The sequence below is a fragment of the Myodes glareolus genome, chromosome 17, assembly GCF_982192425.1.
Source record: "Myodes glareolus chromosome 17, mMyoGla1.1, whole genome shotgun sequence".
Classification (NCBI taxonomy): Eukaryota; Metazoa; Chordata; class Mammalia; order Rodentia; family Cricetidae; genus Myodes; species Myodes glareolus.
In genome coordinates, this window is record NC_142042.1 from 36,995,838 (window position 1) to 37,014,137 (window position 18,300).

Here is an 18,300-nt window from a genome sequence, read left to right on the forward strand (position 1 = left end):
GTCAATGACAATGACAATGAACCATTTGAGTCAGTTCTTCCTTCGGTCCTTCAAACTTAATTTTGAGACACAGAGCTGTAAAGTACATAAATGGGCTTTAGTATGATAATTAAACTGGGCTATTTTCCATCTATTTTGTTTCAATATTCTTGAACACAGATAAAATTTATCATGTGTAAGGAAAGTGGAATTATATGTCTACATAATAAGTAATTTTTAAATTGCCAAGTATGCCATCTTACTCTCTACTGGGCATAAATACATATAAATAGTCTCCTTGGCACCAATGAATTAAAAAAGACTTGAATCCTTTTGACATGGTTATCATGGAACACTATGTCAGTAACGCCCCATTAAGCATCTATTAAGTAAACATTCCTTTCCTGAATTTGATGAGAACCATACAGCAAATATAAATTATAGTTTGTTCTAAGAAGTATGTCAAGGTATAACATGTGTGCACGACACAGATGACCTACAACTGCAGATTCTAACAGTACGGACATTAGAGGAATAGATCAAAATCATGAAAGTTAATTAAAACACTAATTTGAATCTGCCAGTCAGGGACAGGGCTTCCGTTTTCTATTTCTGACCTATGTTAGGTTCAGGTAAAACAGTGCATGTTTGTGGACTACTCTGTGAGTTGGAAGCACATAGACAAGCATTATCTGGTGGAAATACATACAAGTTGAGCCAGAAAAGCCAGTCACATGTGAAAGTTTCAATATCCTCATGATTCTATTGCAGAGGTTAAAGGTCTATTTTTATGTAAATTTTTAATACATTTTATATTTTTTTCTTACTTTGCTTCAAAATCCAATGTACATATGCTGTCAGCTTTTAATATGCAAACGGCAATGCCACCCTGCTCTGAACTGAACGAGCCCCTCACTACTTCAAGTATGTCACTGAAGTTTCTTTGGGATTGTTCTAAACTATACAGGTTCCTACCAGATCTGTGGCATTCTCTTCCAAGTTTTAAAGTGCATATTTTGAGAAAAAAAATTTTCAGGAAACGGATCTGGCTCTATCAATGAAGATGAAGCCATTTAAATGAGGTACCATTCTGAAAATAATATCACATATGACAGGAGCAAAGGGTCCAACAGGAAGCCCAACAGGTGGCTGTTGTTATGACTAGGATAATCTTTATCACTATCAGTATTGTGACATCATCATGCACTGTCCTTCAGCCTCCACCTCCACTAACTGGCACAGTGAAAGATGTAGAATCAAAGGTTTATTCAAGGACCACAGACTCGCCTGCGGCAGTCAAATCTTCTTTCACCTTCTGCTCTCATTGAGTGTTACTGAAAACTGAGTAATTGTTCTCGCTACTCTAAACACAAGAAAATCATCCTCCTCTTCTAGAAGGAACTTAGAGATTCCAGGGGTCCCAGTCCATTTGCAAACTCTACAGAAGGTTTACAATAACTAAGGTCATTTGCTTGCAGGAAAAAAAACGTACTAGTGGCAGTTTTGAACATATGGTGTTAGAGTTCTCACTAACTGTTGCTTCTAGGACCATGGTAAGTGGCTATTCTGTTTGTTTGTTTTGTATTTTAAAATTCTATTTTATGTGTCTGAGAGTTGTGCCTGCCTGTGTTTAAGCATATCACATGTACGCTTGTTGCCCACAGAGATCAGAGCAGGGCATCAGATCCCTTGAACTTGAATTAGACATTGCTGTGAGACATTGTGTGGGTGCTGGAAACCAATCTGAGATATCTGCAAGACCATCAAGTGCTCTTTACTCTTGGGTCATCTCTCCAACCCCATGCACAGATATTTTATGGACACTCATTCTTCTTTAGGAACATTAACTCTATTGCAGTCATATTAATGCCAGTATGAGGAATTTTAGTCATTACCCCACCCCCTTCCATTTTAACATAGCATAGAATGACTTTTCTTCTTTTTATTGATTTTTTTTCATTTTACATACGAACAACAGTTTTCCCTCATTCCTTTCCTCCCATTTCCTTTCCCTCCATTTCCCTCCTATCCCCCATCCATTCCTCCATCTCCATTCAGAAAGAGGAAGGCCTGCCATAGGAGTCAACACAGCATGGTCCATCAAGTTGAGGCAGGACCAAGCTCTGCTCCGTCTGTGTCAAGGTTGAACAAGGCAACCCAGCTTGGGGATTGGGTTCCCAAAAGCCAGATCAAGTCCCAGGACATGTCGGTCCTGATCCCACTGCTAGGAACCCCTCAAACAGGCCAAGCTACACAGCTGTCTCACACACACACACACACACACACACACACACACGGGCCTAGGTGGATCCCATGCACGCTTCCTAGCTGTCTGTTCAGAGTCGGTGAGTTCCCACTAGCTAGGGTCAACTGTCTCCATGGGTTTCCATGTCATGATTCTGGGTCACACAATCCCTCCTCCCTTTCTTCAGCAAGACTCCTGGAGCTTGGCCCAGTGCTTGGCTGTGGATCTCTGCATCTGCTTCCATCAGTTACTGGATAAAGGCTCTTTGATGACAATAAGGGTAGTCACCCATCTGATTACAGTAGATGCATAGTTCAGGCACCTTCTTCACTACTGCTCGGAGTCTTAGCTGGGGTCATTCTTATGAATTGGAGTTTTCTTGGCACCAGCTTTCTAACCTTGAAGTGGGCCCACCAGCAAGGTATCTCCTTACTTTCCCCCTTCAGTCTCTTCCACAACCTGCCTTCTGCTCCCACCCCACCCAACCTGCTCCTTCAAGTTCCCATTTCCCCTTTCCCCCACCCTCACCCCCAGTTTACTCAGGGTATCTCTTCTATTTCCCATTTTCAGGGAAATCTGTAGCATGACTTTCTATCTGACTATTCCTCTTTCCTCACCGTCTGTGGCTTGTCTGTCTTTCTTTCAGACCCCTAACCTACAGTTTCTACTTTTCCATCCTACATTCAGAATAACTCAGGGTGTGCACTATTATGAGTCACGGAAGAGAAATTTAAGTTACCTATTAAATCAGAGAACGACTTGGGGGGAAATAGGAATTTTATACCTCATTGAGGAACTGAGTTACACTAACATCCCTTTCGGTTTACTCTATTGAGCTACACTAGGAAATGTCATGAGGGCATCAGAATTGGGCAGCTCACATGTTCGCATGGGATGAAATGCCTTTGTGTGGCGTTGATTTTAAACTGTTTCAGGCAAGTGATCAAATGTCAACAGCTGCCACCATGCCCCTGGGATCTGGATTGTTTTAATTAACCCTTCACTGGTAAATGGCCAGCCTTTCACCCACTTTCGTGTGAATTGTTTCTCTAATCGGCGATGGAATTGGCCATTTTGCTCATTGAGCAGTCAGGGAGCGTGCTTTATAGGGTGCAGGCCTGACACCTTACAAAAGTGGCCTAAAATCTACCCAACCCATACTCCTTATTTTTTAAATTTTTTAAATTGAAATGTTGTTTTCATACAATATATTCTGACCATGGTTGTTTCCCCTCTCCCATCTTATCTTACATCCTCCCCACATGCCCATCCCTCCAACTGCAGGCATTCTCTCTCTCTCTCTCTCTCTCTCTCTCTCTCTCTCTCTCTCTCTTTCTCTCTCTCTTAAAAACTAGACAGGTGCATTGGTGTGGGATAATTGTCTGTATTCTGTCAATCATGTTTTAAATAAATGCTGATTGGCCAGGCAGGAAATACAGGTGGGTTGCCCGCCCTCATTGTTATAGCAAATTAAAACGACAAACAAATAAGAGTAAAACAAATAAACTAACAAACAGAAATAAAAGGGAAACAAAAAGTATGAGAAACACATACATTTGCTCTTGTCTGGGCATGTGTGTGCGCACATGCACACGTGCAATCATAAAAACTCAAAATCAGAAACCATAATATACAAGCAAAAGATCAGTAAGGTTTTTTGTAAAGTACCCAAACAAAGCAGTATGAGATAAAAATATCTCGAAAATTATCTTTGAGTTTGTTTTGTGTTTTTATCAACTGCTGGGCACAGAACGTACCCTTAAGTGTGATTGGTATGCCCAGTGGTACTCCCTTACAGAAACTAATTTTTCACTTGTGAGAAGTTGTTAATTAGAGATACCTTCTTGGTTAGTGATGGGAGATGAGATTGTGTTTGCTTTCAGCCCAGTACTGGTACTCTGTCTGGTTTTGATCTATACAGACCCTATGAATGATGACTGACACAGTCTCTGCGAGTTTGTTTGTGTGTCAGTCTTGATGTGTCTGAAGATGCTGTTTCCTTGGTGTTATCCATCCCCTCTGGATTTTATAACCTTTCTACCTCCTCTTCTGCATAGCCCCTTGAGCCCCGAGGAGAGAATTTGAAAGAGGCATCCATTTGAAGCTGAGTGTTACAAGGTTTCTCACCCTTGACACATTGCCCAGTTGTGGGTCTCTGTGTTCGTTCTCATCTACTGCAGATGACTCTTCTCTAACGTTGGCTGAGTGAGACACTGATCTAAGGGTATAGCAGAATGTCCCCATGGGTCATTTTACTGCTATGTCCCTTTAGGAGAATAATAGTATTTGTCCAACTATACTCTTTATTCTTGTTAAGGATCCCACCTACCTGTCATTGATTTCCAGCTTACTCACCTCCTCTCATTTTGACTTCCTGATTTTACATGTTCTATATTCTTATGACTGTCCTGAATCATCATGACAACGACCATTTGGGCTATGTGTGCTTGTTTCTGTTTACCCAGATTTTCTTGTTCTAATGTATTTTTAGAATTGTATGAAGTAATTTGGGTTAAGGTCAGTTATAAATGAAGAAGACAAAAAGACAAGAATAATTGTGTAAAATCCAGTGATTCATTTATTACTCAATTATGTAGAACCCTTCTAGACAACACATAAGATGTAGAAGGATTAAAGATTCAGCCTTTCAGCCTTGGTTTTAATGAGTGATGGGTCAGGTCAAAAATGGTTAAGCAATTACTAATTCGGATAACTTGAAAGAGAGGTCAAACACTGTAAATAAGTTCAGGTTGGTTATAATTAAAATAATAATTTGTTTCATGATTTCCTATTAAATGATTAGCATGAGTGGTCAGAAGTGTGTTTAGTAGAGAGAAGAGAAAATATTATAGGATGGAATAGAACCCCAGAAGGTATACCCAGAGCATCCTCCCTCTTTCCCATTTGTTTCTCTTCTTATTCTTACTTCTCTATTAGTATCCTTTTCTCCATCCCCCCCTTATTAGGGATTGAACTTAGATTATAACCTGTAGGCAAATGTGCTACTACTGACTGAGTTGCATCCCAGTCCTACAGAAGTCTTTCTAAAATGGCATTATGGTGAACCAGTGATGCCATCCTACCCCATCTTTAAAAACACTTTCAATGACTACTTTTCTTGACCCTTCTTCGGTTTTGCTCCTTAAGAGGAATCTTGATGATTATTCTAGGCATACTGTCTGTCTTGAAGTCTTACTTTGTATACTCCAGAGGTTTGTTTATGCCTTTCCTTTCTGGAGCATTTGAGTGTTTTTTGCTTTTTGTTTTGCTTTGTTTATTCTCACCAACACTTAGAGATTTTCCTAAGACATTCCTTGAACCTAATACCCAGCTTCAGTGCTTCCCAGGGGCTTTCTGTGCTGACTTTATTGTAACTGCTATTATTTTCTAGTGATTTCTCCCCAGAAGGCCTAAGGCTCCATCAAGGGCGAAGACCCCATTAGGTAGTTCACAGACTGCTCAAAACAGTGCCCAATGTCTAATGAAGCATGGCGAGACTCTGCAAGCTGAAGTAGTTGGAACAGGACTAGAAGGCTCTTGTATTTCTGTAACATGAGGGCTAGCTTGTTGGGGTTTCCGTCCCGTCCGGTACCCCAACAGCCGGCAAATCCCAAAGAGAAATTACACACAGGACTCCATAAGATTATAAACTGATTGGCCCATTAGGTCAGGCTACTTATTAGCTCTTATAACTTATGTTACCCCATTATCCTTATCTATTTTAGCACATGGCTCCGTACCTTTTCTCAGCTGGGCAAGTTACATGCTGCCTCTTTGGTGGTCTGCGCAGGAGTGGCTGAGGAACTTCTCTGCTTCCCAGAATTCTCCTGTTCTCATTGCATCACCTCTACTTCCTGTCTCGTTTTCCCGCCTATACTGCCTGCCTGGCCAATCAGCGTTTTATTAAAATATGATTGACAGAATACAGACAATTCTCCCACATCATTTCCCTCTTTTTTTTTTTAAACAAAGGAATATACCCATAGTCCATTTGTTGGGAATGTGGGCATAGTATTTCAGGCTACTTCCTGCTGGTTGGGGGCGCTGATGATCTTATGGGGACCTAAAGAAAATTTAAAGTTATAATCAAGTCCTGACTGGAGTATCCTGTGAGTCTTGATCATCTCAGGCAGCAGTCTTGAATCTGTTCTGGATGTAGAACTCTGTCATCTGGGCCATCTGTTCCTATCAGAGATTTTTCAGGTGGCCTCCCTTGGTCAAAGGTGATTATTCTTAACTCTGAATAAATCCAGAGTCTCTCGTTTTCTGTGGAAACAAAAGCAAAATCTCTTCTCCAAAGTAACATACCTTTTGACTTCAGTTTTGAAGCCAAGGTATTTTCAAAATTCCTATCTTGGGTTAGTTCAGCAGCATTTATAAACAAAAGTCTTTTAGCAGTTGTTGCTCCTTCCTCAGCAATCAAACAATTTAAAGAGAGCATAATAGCATACAGTATGAAGATTCTCTGTGCATTTTCCATCTTTATGTGGCTTTATTTTAACCTCTATTTCTTTTATTTTTACTTTTACTTTTTGAGACAGGATCTTTGTATATCTTTGTCCTGGAATAACACTGTAGACCAGGCTGTCTTTGAACTCACAGAGATCCTCCTGTCTCTGCCTCCCCAGTGCTGAGATTAAAGGTGTATGCTACCACACCTTGAACTCACAGAGATCTGTCTCTGCCTCCCAGAGACAGATCTTGAGACAGATCTGTTGCTTCCCGACAATTGAATTTTTCACAGGTGGTAATAGAATATTCAGGTAGCTTCATCATCTTGTCTGTGGCAATTTGAGCGGCAGCCTTCCTTAATTCCTAATTTAACTTAATGAGATGTGTTCTGAATCTTTCTGCTTAGAATCAGAGCTCTGCGTATCACATCAATACAAACCACATAAAGCAGGAAAGTTCCAATTCAAAATTAGCTTGTGTTGTCTGAAAAGGCCTATAACACAATATTAGGGCTTTAAGTGGATTTTATACTTGTTTTATTGTAAGACATTGAAGTTTGTTGCCACATTAATTGCTGAAGACTCTTGAATTTGATATAATTAAAACATCCAGGACAGAGTGCTGTGGGACACAGGTCTCGTACCCTGTAACGGTTTGTCAGTAGTACTGGTTTAACAAAATGCTGATTGGCCAGTAGCCAGGCAGAAAGTATAGGTGTAGCAACCAAAACAGGAGAATTCTGGGAAGAGAAAAGGCTCAGTCTGCAGTTGTCTGTCACCCAGACACAGAGGAAGCAAGATGAAAATGACTCACTGATGAGAGGTACGAAGCCACGTGGCTAACACAGACAAGAATTATGGGTTAATTTAAGATGTAAGAGTTAATAAGAAGTCTGAGGTAATGGACCAATCAGTTTAAAACTAATGTAGACCTCTGTGTGTTTCTTTGCGAATGAATGGCTGTGGGACCAGGTGAGACAGAAACTTCTGTCAACAACAGAGACCTGTGAGAGTCTGCTTCTCTCTGATACTGTACATCTGTCTAAGTTCCTTGCTCTTCTGGGCATCAGTGTTCTCATGTGTAAGTGAATGATGTGGACTCCATGAGAGTCCAACAAACTAGAGTCTTTGTATTAAACCCAATCCACTACCACTGGTTTAATATTGCATTACTGTCCTGCTGTGCTATTCTCATGTGATTATATATTGTTTATGACTCCCCTTTCTTACAAGAGCAGAATTAAAATGTTCCAACACAAGGCATGATTAATTAATCAAACTTTTGTTGAAATGAATCATGTCTGGCTACAGTACCAGAACATATGTGTTTAGGTGATCACTTCTTAACCACCCTAGTAACTGGATTACAGACCATATCTGTACCCAACACAAAATCAGAAGTTGTTACAAACTTCCGATTTAAAGAAAACATATGTTAATCCTTGAGTTTGATGATCTCTAAAATAACTTCTTCTTCCAAGTTAGACCTACCATCTGTTTGCTGGGTGACTTTGGGTCAGTCATTTAACCATTTTGAAATCTGTGTTTTCATCTTCTCCAATGAATGATGTTAAAAGAGAATCCCATGCACTCATTGGAGAGGCTGAAATAATCCATGTATCAATGGAGGATATAGAGTCATCAGAGGTGCATGGCAGAGGCACAAAGCCATCATTGTGACCATAACTTTGCTATCATTTTCTATTTCATTAAAAAATAAAACATATATCTAAAGTTACATACAATCCAAAATTACATGTCTCATGTCTCAGGGCTCCTAGTTCATGGTCAACATGAGACAGTCATCAGGAATCTCTAGGACCAGGTAAGAAAACACCATTCTCAGGGTTAGTACTTCCTCCTCTTGAAAATCCTACAAGTTCTTCCCATCAGTATGTAAAAATTGAAATGAAGCTTGGTGGTCCATGAAAACAGAAACCTTCCATGGACTTGTCATACGATAAGACAGAAGAGTATTGTTTTAAAATAATGGGTCATCTAGTTAAGATATAAAGAAATAGGAAAATATAACGGTATGGATTTGAGTAGGGAAACAATATGTTGACAAGACTCATGCACTGATATTAAATCCATAGCCCATGTAGACAGACCTGAACACTACCAGAAGAGTTCTGCCTTGTCTTCTTTTATTCCGTGCACAACGGGTTTCAGCATATCTATTTGCTACTTATTTTCTGCCAACACAGTGATGAGCAGGGAGACTGTCTTGATTGTTTTAGCTTCTTCCCCAAACATAGCCAAGGATCTTCAGAGGTAAAGTCCGTTCCCTAAGACAAACACTTGGAAAAGTGTGTTTGAGGTTTGTAGAAAGCCTAAACCTGTTCTGGGAGCAGTTGTGGGTGGGGGAGCTCATTTCTACTCATTTCAAAGGGAAAGTGGGATCCTCCAATCTCTTCCATTGCAGATGAATTGCTAAATGCTAGTCAATGTTCACTTTCAAAGCCAAGTTTCGCCAGCCCAAGAACTGCTTATCTCATTATTGTAGCTACCTCAAGGTGATACTTATGAACAACAATGTGCAATCCCTGAGTTCTCAGTGTTAATCAGTACAAAGTAGCAATATGATGAGTTCTGTTAAGGTGAATGTTAGCTTTAACACTGAGGTTTCAAAGTCCCAGAACTTTTGAAGAGCTTTGAACCCCTGGGAGTACCATCAGTGGCAATGCAAGCCACCAGGTGCCTATCTTACCTAAGGGAAAGTGAGAATTGAGACAAAGAAGACAGGCAATTGAGACCCTGGAGGCAATCAGACAGATGTTCCTGATTTTTATTGATGTATTCAATTTTCATCAGACAGATCAAGTTCTTCAAATGTGAGTCAATATCATTATTTTCTTAATAACTTTTAAATTATTTTTTCTTTTGTTCTCATAGCTCATCTTATTCAGTGCCTTGTTGAGCCATGGTTTTGTTTTTAAGACATTTATTTATATAGGCAGCTCATGATAATGGGAAAGAATGTTGCTGTGAGTACATTTTGGATCTCTACATACACATGTATATAATATGCTTATTTGGAATTTTTTGATTTTGAGATAACATCTCATATAGCCCAGGCTGACCTTAAAAGTGCCCTGTAGGCAAGGATGGCCTTGAACTTCTGATTGCCCTTCCTGCTGCTACTTCCTATCCCCGGGCTTTGCATAAGCTAAGCAAGCACTCTGTCAACTGAGCTACATCTCAAGCCTCCTTAAGCTGAGTTTTATTTTCTACGATATTTTTAAAGCGAAAAGAGACCAGAGATAATCCATATATCAATCAAACAAGTGGACGTCTCCTGGGTCTTTATCATCTTGGATCTGCCATAAATATTTTATCAAATGTATAATTTTTTGTTCTCTTCCACTAATGGTAACCTACATGATGGCTAACGGTCAGACAATAGGCCCTAAGACACCATGAAAATAAAACACATAAACACAGAAATGTGGTACCGTTTAATGTCTACCGAGTTAGGGAACTTTTTTCTTATTATTTCTGATGATAGCTTTTTGACTGAAAACTTAATTTGTTTGTTTATTAAACTGTAGTGATGTTTTGTTTATGTTTTAACAAATAAAGCTTGCCTGAAGATTAGAGAAGCTGAGTGGTCAGTCACTAGAGATTTCTTTTCCCTCTGCCAATGCTCAGGCCGAAGAGATGATTCTGTCCTCAGATTGCATCTTCAGATTCCACCTTTTCCACTAAATCTCCGACTGCAGTTGTCTTCACCAAACCTCAGACTACGCTGAGGTCCTGTCTTCTGCCTTATATTCCTCTCTCTGCCCAGCCATATCACTCCTGTCTCCACCTCCCTAGAGCTGCGGTCAAAGGCATGGGATCCCAAGTGCTGGGATCACCTTTGTGTGAGCTCTGTTTCTCTTTTAGACGAATTCAATTTTGGGTAGTCCAGTGTGGCCTTGAACAAACTGAGATCCCTCTGCTTTTGTCTCCCAAGTCCTGGGATTAAACATGTCTGCCACCACTCCCTGGCCTCCAGTGGCTTAGCTTTGCACTCTGGTCTTCAGGCAAGCTTTATTTTTTAAACATAAACAAAGTATCACTTCACTACATTACTTTTTATTATGACCTATCCTGGGCCAGACATTGTTCTAATTGTTAAGGATACAGTGACTCCAAGTATTACAGCTCTGGAGGAAATGGTATCCTGACTTGTTGGGAAGTCAGGCTGTGTCTACAGCTATGAAGGGAAAAGTAATGAGAAGAAAGGTGTATTGTCAGGAAGCCAGGCTATATGTAAAGTTGGGGTCTGGTGGGGGATGATCTCCCCTTAGGTTTTGTTTTGACAATCTTGTTTCTCTTCGAAAGAGAGAGAGCCATTACAGCTGAACTCTGCTTTGCCTTTCTTCCAAAAGGAGTTTCTCAGCATTTCTCCTCTGCTCTGTTCCCCTAAGGGAGCTTCCCAGCAGAGATTCTGCTCCACGCCAGTGAATGAAGATCTTCACCCAAAACTCTTTCAAGAGATTTATTTGTGCAAAAGGAATCCAGGAGAGTGACTGCCTCTGCCAGGGTGGAGGAAGACAAGTGCAACAGGACAGGCAGAGGGGCTTTTATGGGGCTTCTTAGGGGCAGAGTTTTTTCCAGGGAGAAGATTTTCAGGGAGAGAATTTGTAGTGATATTTCATTTGTATTTTAATAAAGAAAACTTGCCTGAGGGTCAGTGAAAAGCAGCCTGCTAGTCAGCCGTACAGGCCAGGCAGTGGTTGTACAAATCTTTCATCCCAGCAGCCACACTACTTAACCATAGAGGTCAGGCAGTAGTGGTGCATGCCTTTAAGCTCAGCACTAGAAAGGATATAAGGTAGGATGAAACAGGAACTCGCTTTCTTTCAGTCTGAAGATTTCATGGAGGTAAGAGCTCTCTAGTAGATTGGCTGCTTTGCTTCTCTGATCTTCATTTGAACCTCAGTATCATCTCTGCTTTTTTATTATTCCTGCTACAGGAAGGGGTCTGATTTTGTTCCTCCTGAGCTTGAAGAAGCTCGGTTGGCTCAATTTTGTGCTCAGAGATTGATTGATTTCCTGCTTGGGGATTGGTTGGTTTCATGTTTAGTGGGTCAGGGGCAGATTTGACTCTGGTTTCAGGGTCAGCATGTGTTTCTTTCAGTGATCTGTTTTAGTCCTTTGGTTCTAGTTTCAGGGCCAGGGTGTGTTTCTTTCACTGGCTCTGGGGTTCAGGACCAGGGTGGATTTTTTTTTTTTACTGACTTTGTGTTCAGGGCCAGGTTGTGTTTCTTTCATTGGGTTCAGGGTCATGGTGTGTTTCTTTCACTGGTTCTGGGCTCGGGGTCAGGGTATGTTTCTTTCACTGACTCTGGGCTCAGGGTCAGGTTGGATTTCCTTCACTGGCGTTGGGTTCAGGGCCAGGGTGGATTTCTTTGGCTGGCCCTTTTACCCTACGGTGACACATCCACTCTATGTTATCAGAGATTTGACAAACAGTAAAAGGAAAGTAAACTGAGTTATATACTTTCTTTTTGAAGGAAGGAGACCTAAAACTGAAGTATTGAGTTTGTTCAAGTGATTTGTGAGAGACAGGGGTAATAAGTTGATCCAGTGCCTCCTCACTCCCTTTTCCTAGTCTACACCCTTCTACATGCAGAGATTCTCCTATTTCTTTTCAATAGTGGATTCTCTCACTCTATTATAAAGCTACATTATTTCTATAGCTTCTATCATAAGACTTTCACTGTTTTAGCTTATAGTCTTAACCCTAAAACCACTATAGACCTGAGTTAATGAGTGAAAAGACGCATAGGTTATGTTACTTTTAATTTTGAGTAAATCTGACTTTTCTCAATGATCTTAAATTAGAAAGAGAGGAGTAACATGTGTTGGGGGGGTGCTAACTAGCAAAGGTGTGTGTTGAGTTCTACTCTAGGACACGGCTCTGAAATTGAGGCATCTTTTTATGTGTTCCTCTTTTCTCTTTATCCCCAGGAATTTCTCTCAAACAAATAAGGGACCAGAAGAATTCCCCCATCTTTCAAGTTTCACATCTAGCTCAAGATTTATATTCCAGAGTGCTTTGGATGTTACCTTAACCACATCAGTTATTACAATGCCCTCTTATTTAAGACATTAGGAATAGTAAACCTATCCTGGAGAGATATCACTGCCTTCAAGAATTTTCCTTTTCAGCTTGAGTATCATAAGCCACTGAAAACTTGAGTATCATCCTTATATATATTATGAATAAAGAAGTTTTGCAATATATCATATTTTATTTTCGGCAGTTGAATGTGCAATGTTGGTTTAAAGCTGGTACACAGTCTTGATCATGGGCCATGATTGTAGTTTCTTAGACTGGATCAAATATTTCTATAGACAAATATATTCAGGAGACCAGACCTAAAACTTGTTGGAAATTATTGATAACCTAATTTTGCACTTGGATTCTCTCAAGCAATTCCAAAAAAGTATAGTAATCATTATCTCAATTATAGCTCATTTAGCTCTACTATAATTATAATACCAGAGAAACCCTAAGTTGGATATAGATCTATATAGATATAGATATAGATCTATAATCTTCTGATCAAAGACCTCAATCCAAGGGCAAGTGTAAGATGTATCACAATGGAGGCATTGTTTTCTTCTTTGTTTTACTCTGAGTCACTGAGAAATCTGATTATTATTGCTGCTTCTGTCAGTGGAAGAAATCTGCTGGGGATGTGGGTGGCTCATATTTTTTCCATCATGATACGTAGACTAAAGTACAAGTCTCTTTGAGGTTGGCCTTGTCCCCACAGTAGGCAGATCATGGTGACAATTTTATCTCTATGACCTCTGGAAGCTGCTATTAGAAACTGGTTTCTTTTACCAGTCATTTTTGTATGTATATAATACCTAAGAGGAGATAAAGTAGGGCAATTTTTTATGTTTTTTTTTCTTTTGTGGATTGTGACCATTAATACCTGGAGTAAATGTTACCTTATGCCCTGATCCAATCACATCTGAACACGGTACTTGTAGCTTCCTGTCCTTTGCTGTTCATCATAGATCAGAGCCCTGGGCCTGAGGCTAACAGGTCAGCAGAAAAGAATGGATGGAATTAATCCTGAAATACCTAACGCTTCTGACACAGATATTATTTAAGGTTTGAAAACTACAAGTCTTAGTATTTGCAGTTTTTGCTGAATCCATCTCTGAAATGTAGCTGGTTTGGATGGATGATTGAACATTAAACAACTTGGCAATTCGTTTCAAAAGTTAAAGTTCCAGGAATAAATCTCAAAGATATAAATGAAGCTAAATAAAATATATATACATAGTTGTACACACACACACACACACACACACACACACACACACATACACATACATATACTTCTGTATAAGTCTCAAAATTGCCAACAAAAGATTCAATACCTATACTTTAGTTGTATGCAAACCACAAGACTTAGTTAATCTGAGAAACTGCTTCCATTAATGACTAGAAGAAAATGCCTGGTCCAAACATGGGGCTAGAGTGCCTGATTTTGTTTGAAAGTATGAGTCCAAAGTCTTGAACAACAAAAACAAATTCACGAGAATTTTAGCCATCTATGGATGTACAAAGCACAAATGGGAATAATTATAACCTTCCATGAAGTCATCATGGGACAATTGCAAATTGGTTTCTGCAGGGCCTAAAAGTGTTGTTTTCTGATTCAAGTCTTTCCTGAGAGGACACTTTGTTAGTAATCTTGGATAATTGTGAACATGTGTTCATGATACCTCCTTTAATGGGCAGATTCTGAAGGGCTACTCTAACTATACAAACTGGACTTTGCTTAACAGGGGTCAGACTCTTCCGTGAAAGCCAGATGTTATGGGATCCCTGCACCTCTCCATACATGCTTCTGACTCAGTTCTGTTTTCCCTTCTCTCACTCCTTGACCACTGGCCATTGCTACTAGTTTCTCAAAAACTCTTCTGATCACCCCATATAGAACTTAACCTTTTTATCTTAATGTCATTTCCGTCAGTGGGTTTTCTTGATTCTCTCTCAAGGGAAGCAGGCAGTCCTGCAGTAGAAGGCCCTGGGGAGAGCTTGGGTTGGAGAGGAGTGAACACAATCCCCAGGGCTGAGATGCTGTTCACATGGCTTTGGAGAGTCGGTACAGCTGTTTGCTCATCTGTGAAATGGAGATTTTAAAAAAGGAGGCTTCTTTCGGCGTTTTGAGGATTAAATAATATAAAAAATGCACATAGAATTCTTGGCCCTGCACCTGGCAAACAACCAGAACTTGAGAGAGGAGAGCTGAGATGCAGGTTGCCACTCTCCTCCATGACCCACTTTGCTCCCTGACCTTCACAGTACTCATCTTGTTCCCAGCCCCGTCTTTCTTTATTCTTTAATCCCCTACCCCAGCCTCACAAGTTGAAGCAGATCACAGGTTCTCTGAACCTGGCAACTGGAAATGAAGTTCATGTTCTTCATTTGGAAAAAAACAAAACAAACAAAGAAAAACAAAATGAAACAAAGAAACATAATCATCAACAAAGCAAAAAAAAACAAAAACAAAACAAAAAAAAAAAACAAAAAAAAAACCACCTTCCATCCTGAAGAAAACTGCCAGGGAGAAAAGCATGAAGCTGCTGAATCAAGAAGCAAATTCTTGATCCCTGGTTCTGGCCGTCATTCTGTCTCCATGTGTTTGAGTGCTTCTCTTGTGGCCCAGGCCAGTGAGTGTACTTCCTAATGTCTAATCCCTATCTACTTTCCCAAACATTCCTACACTCGTACACTCTCCCCAAGCAACTGGTACCAGATGTCCCCCCACCCCCATCAGATTTGGGTCACAGAGAAGATAAACTTAACATTAGAGATGTGTGCCTAGGTGGGGCTACGCAATGCCTGGCCTATTGTTCTGTGTGAGGTAAGTCGGTGAAAGCAATGATAGAATTGTTTTACAGATTTGCTAACCAATCTCTCAGCTTCACCTTCTAGTGTCTTTTCTCGTTAACTCTACCCAGGTGACTTTATTGCTGTAGTTCAAAAGGTTGCCCACGTGGCAGACACGTACATAGAGGGAGCGGCCCTCAAAAAATAAGGTTTTGAACCTTTAGGGCCAACAGAAAATCTTCCTTTTCATCTCACAAAGGCTCTCAGGGATGACAACAGATAAAGCAGGAGAAAAGACACAAATATGCCCCCGTGTGCAAGAGCACAGGACCCTTGCAGTCTGAGCTTTCAAAGAAGTCAAATAGCTCAGGTTAAATACCTCTTTGTACAAGATGTAGGGGGGATGAAGGCATTTTTTAAGAAGATAGCAAATTAATTTTAGGGAGATGTCATCATTGGCTTGGAAAGAATACAATGATGTGGAACAAAAGCCTGTCTGGCTTTAGAACAGGAAAGAGTTTTTAAGTTATTCTTTCTGGAATATCAAACAGGACCAAAATAGAAGGCAGTGGAGTGTGACGAGATTCTGTCCAGGTGTGTTGACGGACATCCTCTCCTCCTTGTTGGAGTGTAGTCTTGTCTGGTTAATGAAACTTTTAGAAAAAGGATGAAGGAAATCCTGTTTCTTTTTGTCAGATCTGGGAACTCCACAGAAATATTTTCCCCTGTGTTGGGAGATGAAACAAGAGAAATTCAGAGGTGCCTTGAATTTTAGGTAGCTCTGTGTGTATCTGTATATGTGTCGTGTGTATCTCTTTCTCTGTATGTATGTATATCTCTCTGTGTGAGTCTGTGTGACTCTGCATATATTTGTGTGTGTGTGTCTGTGCATCTGTGTGTATACGTGAGCATGTGTCTGTATCTGTGTGTATGTCTGTGTGTATCTGTGTGTGTATGTGAGCATGTGTCTGTGTGTATCTGTATATATTTGTGTGTGTGTCTGTGTACATCTGTGTGTGTACGTGAGCATGTGTCTGTGTGTATCTGTGTGTGCGTGTGTGTGTATCTCTGTGTGTGAGTGTGCATTTGTCTCTCGGTGTGTGTCTGTGTATGTCTCTCTCTGTGTGTCTGTGTGTATGTCTCTGTGCGTCTTTGTGTGTGTGAGTGTGCATGTGTCTATGTGTATTTCTGTGTATGTGTCTGTGTGTATCTGTGTTTGTGTCTTTGTGTATCTCTGTGTGAGAGTGTGCGTGTGTCTGTGTATGTCTCTCTGTGTGTGTCTGTGTGTCCGTTTGTGTGTATGTGTATGTCTTTGTGCGTCTTTGTGTGTGTGAGTGTGCATGTGTCTATATGTATTTTTGTGTATGTGTCTGTGTGTATCTGTGTTTGTGTCTTTGTGTATCTCTGTGTGAGAGTGTGCATGTGTCTGTGTATGTCTCCATGTGTGTGAGTGTGCATGTGTCTGTGTGTATTTCTGTGTATGTGTCTGTGTGTATCTCTGTGTATATGTGTCTGGTCAGCCAGCTCCAGGGATTCTCCTTGTCACTCAGCTTTTTGCCGTGGCGGTACTGAGGCAGAACTCAGGCCCTCATGGGTGAACAATAAACACTTTACTAACTGAGCTATGTCCTCGGTGTCTTGGTATTCAAGGCCCTTCAGCAGGCCAAAGCGTTAGTCATTAAGAGTCATTTTCTGAGGCCTGAATGCCCTCCTCCTGATAAAGGGAGCCCTCAGCAATGGTGTACCAGCAAAGCTGCCAACCTTCTAAAGTTCCAAGGCTGGACAGAGACACAGAGGCAGTGATGACCGAGCTGTGAGATTCCTGGACTATCCCAGGTAAGTCTCCTGCTACACTCACAGAAGACCTGACCGGTCCTCACACCTGTGCTGTGCAGTCTTGATCTTGTGGGTGGGAACGGAGGAGTTGAGGCAGTTATGATAGCATCTATAGGGAGATTTATTTGAATCTAATGGAAGCTATCCTGGAGTTCCTACCACATGATTTGAAGTAGGGGAGGGTGTGCAGAGGTTTTAAAATGATCAATACATAAAGAAAAGAAGAAGAAGAAGAAGAAGAAGAAGAAGAAGAAGAAGAAGAAGAAGAAGAAGAAGAAGAAGAAGAAGAAGAAGAAGAAGAAGAAGAAGGCTTTCCCTGTCACGTTCCAAGTTGAACTTTGGTATAAAAACTTCCCATCTAGGGCTGAAAATCAGTGTAGTACAGCAGCCTAGAGGCCCAGGAGTGGGGGATACAGTGTGGAGACTTGATACTCCCAGACAGAGCCTCAAGAAAGAGGACGTAGGACCAGGTAGGACCCTGGGTTCATTCAGGACTAGAAATTCAATGCATATCACACTGTCTATGTATCACGACCAATTGTAACAGAATAAAAAACAAACCATTCACATCGTCAATTGCACCCAGAGCTTCCAGAGATGTCCAGGGTTAACTTTTCATTTACTTAAACTATCTCTGTGGTTTAAAATAAAAAATCCCTTTTGATATTGATTCTTATCATAGACAATGGTTTGAAATCAAACAGCACAGCTGGTCCTTGACCTGAATCTACTTTCGAACAGTCATGCAAAATTCCTGAAAGTGGAGACTGAGATGCTTCCAGATTTAGCTTTTGCTCTTGAACCTGGAACAGTAAGACTTCACCGTTGCTATTAATGTATACCTTCTCATGAAATGGCATTGTATCACTGTAAGGTCTTATCTAAGAAACTAAAAATCCTTTGTACCTCGCTCCTGTGCTTTTTTGGCATTCTGACAT

General features: G+C 40.6%; 1 long non-coding RNA gene across 1 annotated transcript; it reads left to right on the forward strand.

The window, feature by feature from the left end:
* Positions 1 to 1,235: 1,235 nt before the first annotated feature.
* Positions 1,236 to 12,857, forward strand: LOC125414839 (uncharacterized). The gene is made up of 3 exons (XR_007236407.3): positions 1,236 to 1,532; positions 11,091 to 11,220; positions 12,637 to 12,857. It is a non-coding gene; the product is annotated as an uncharacterized LOC125414839 (long non-coding RNA).
* The last annotated feature ends 5,443 nt before the right edge of the window (positions 12,858 to 18,300 follow it).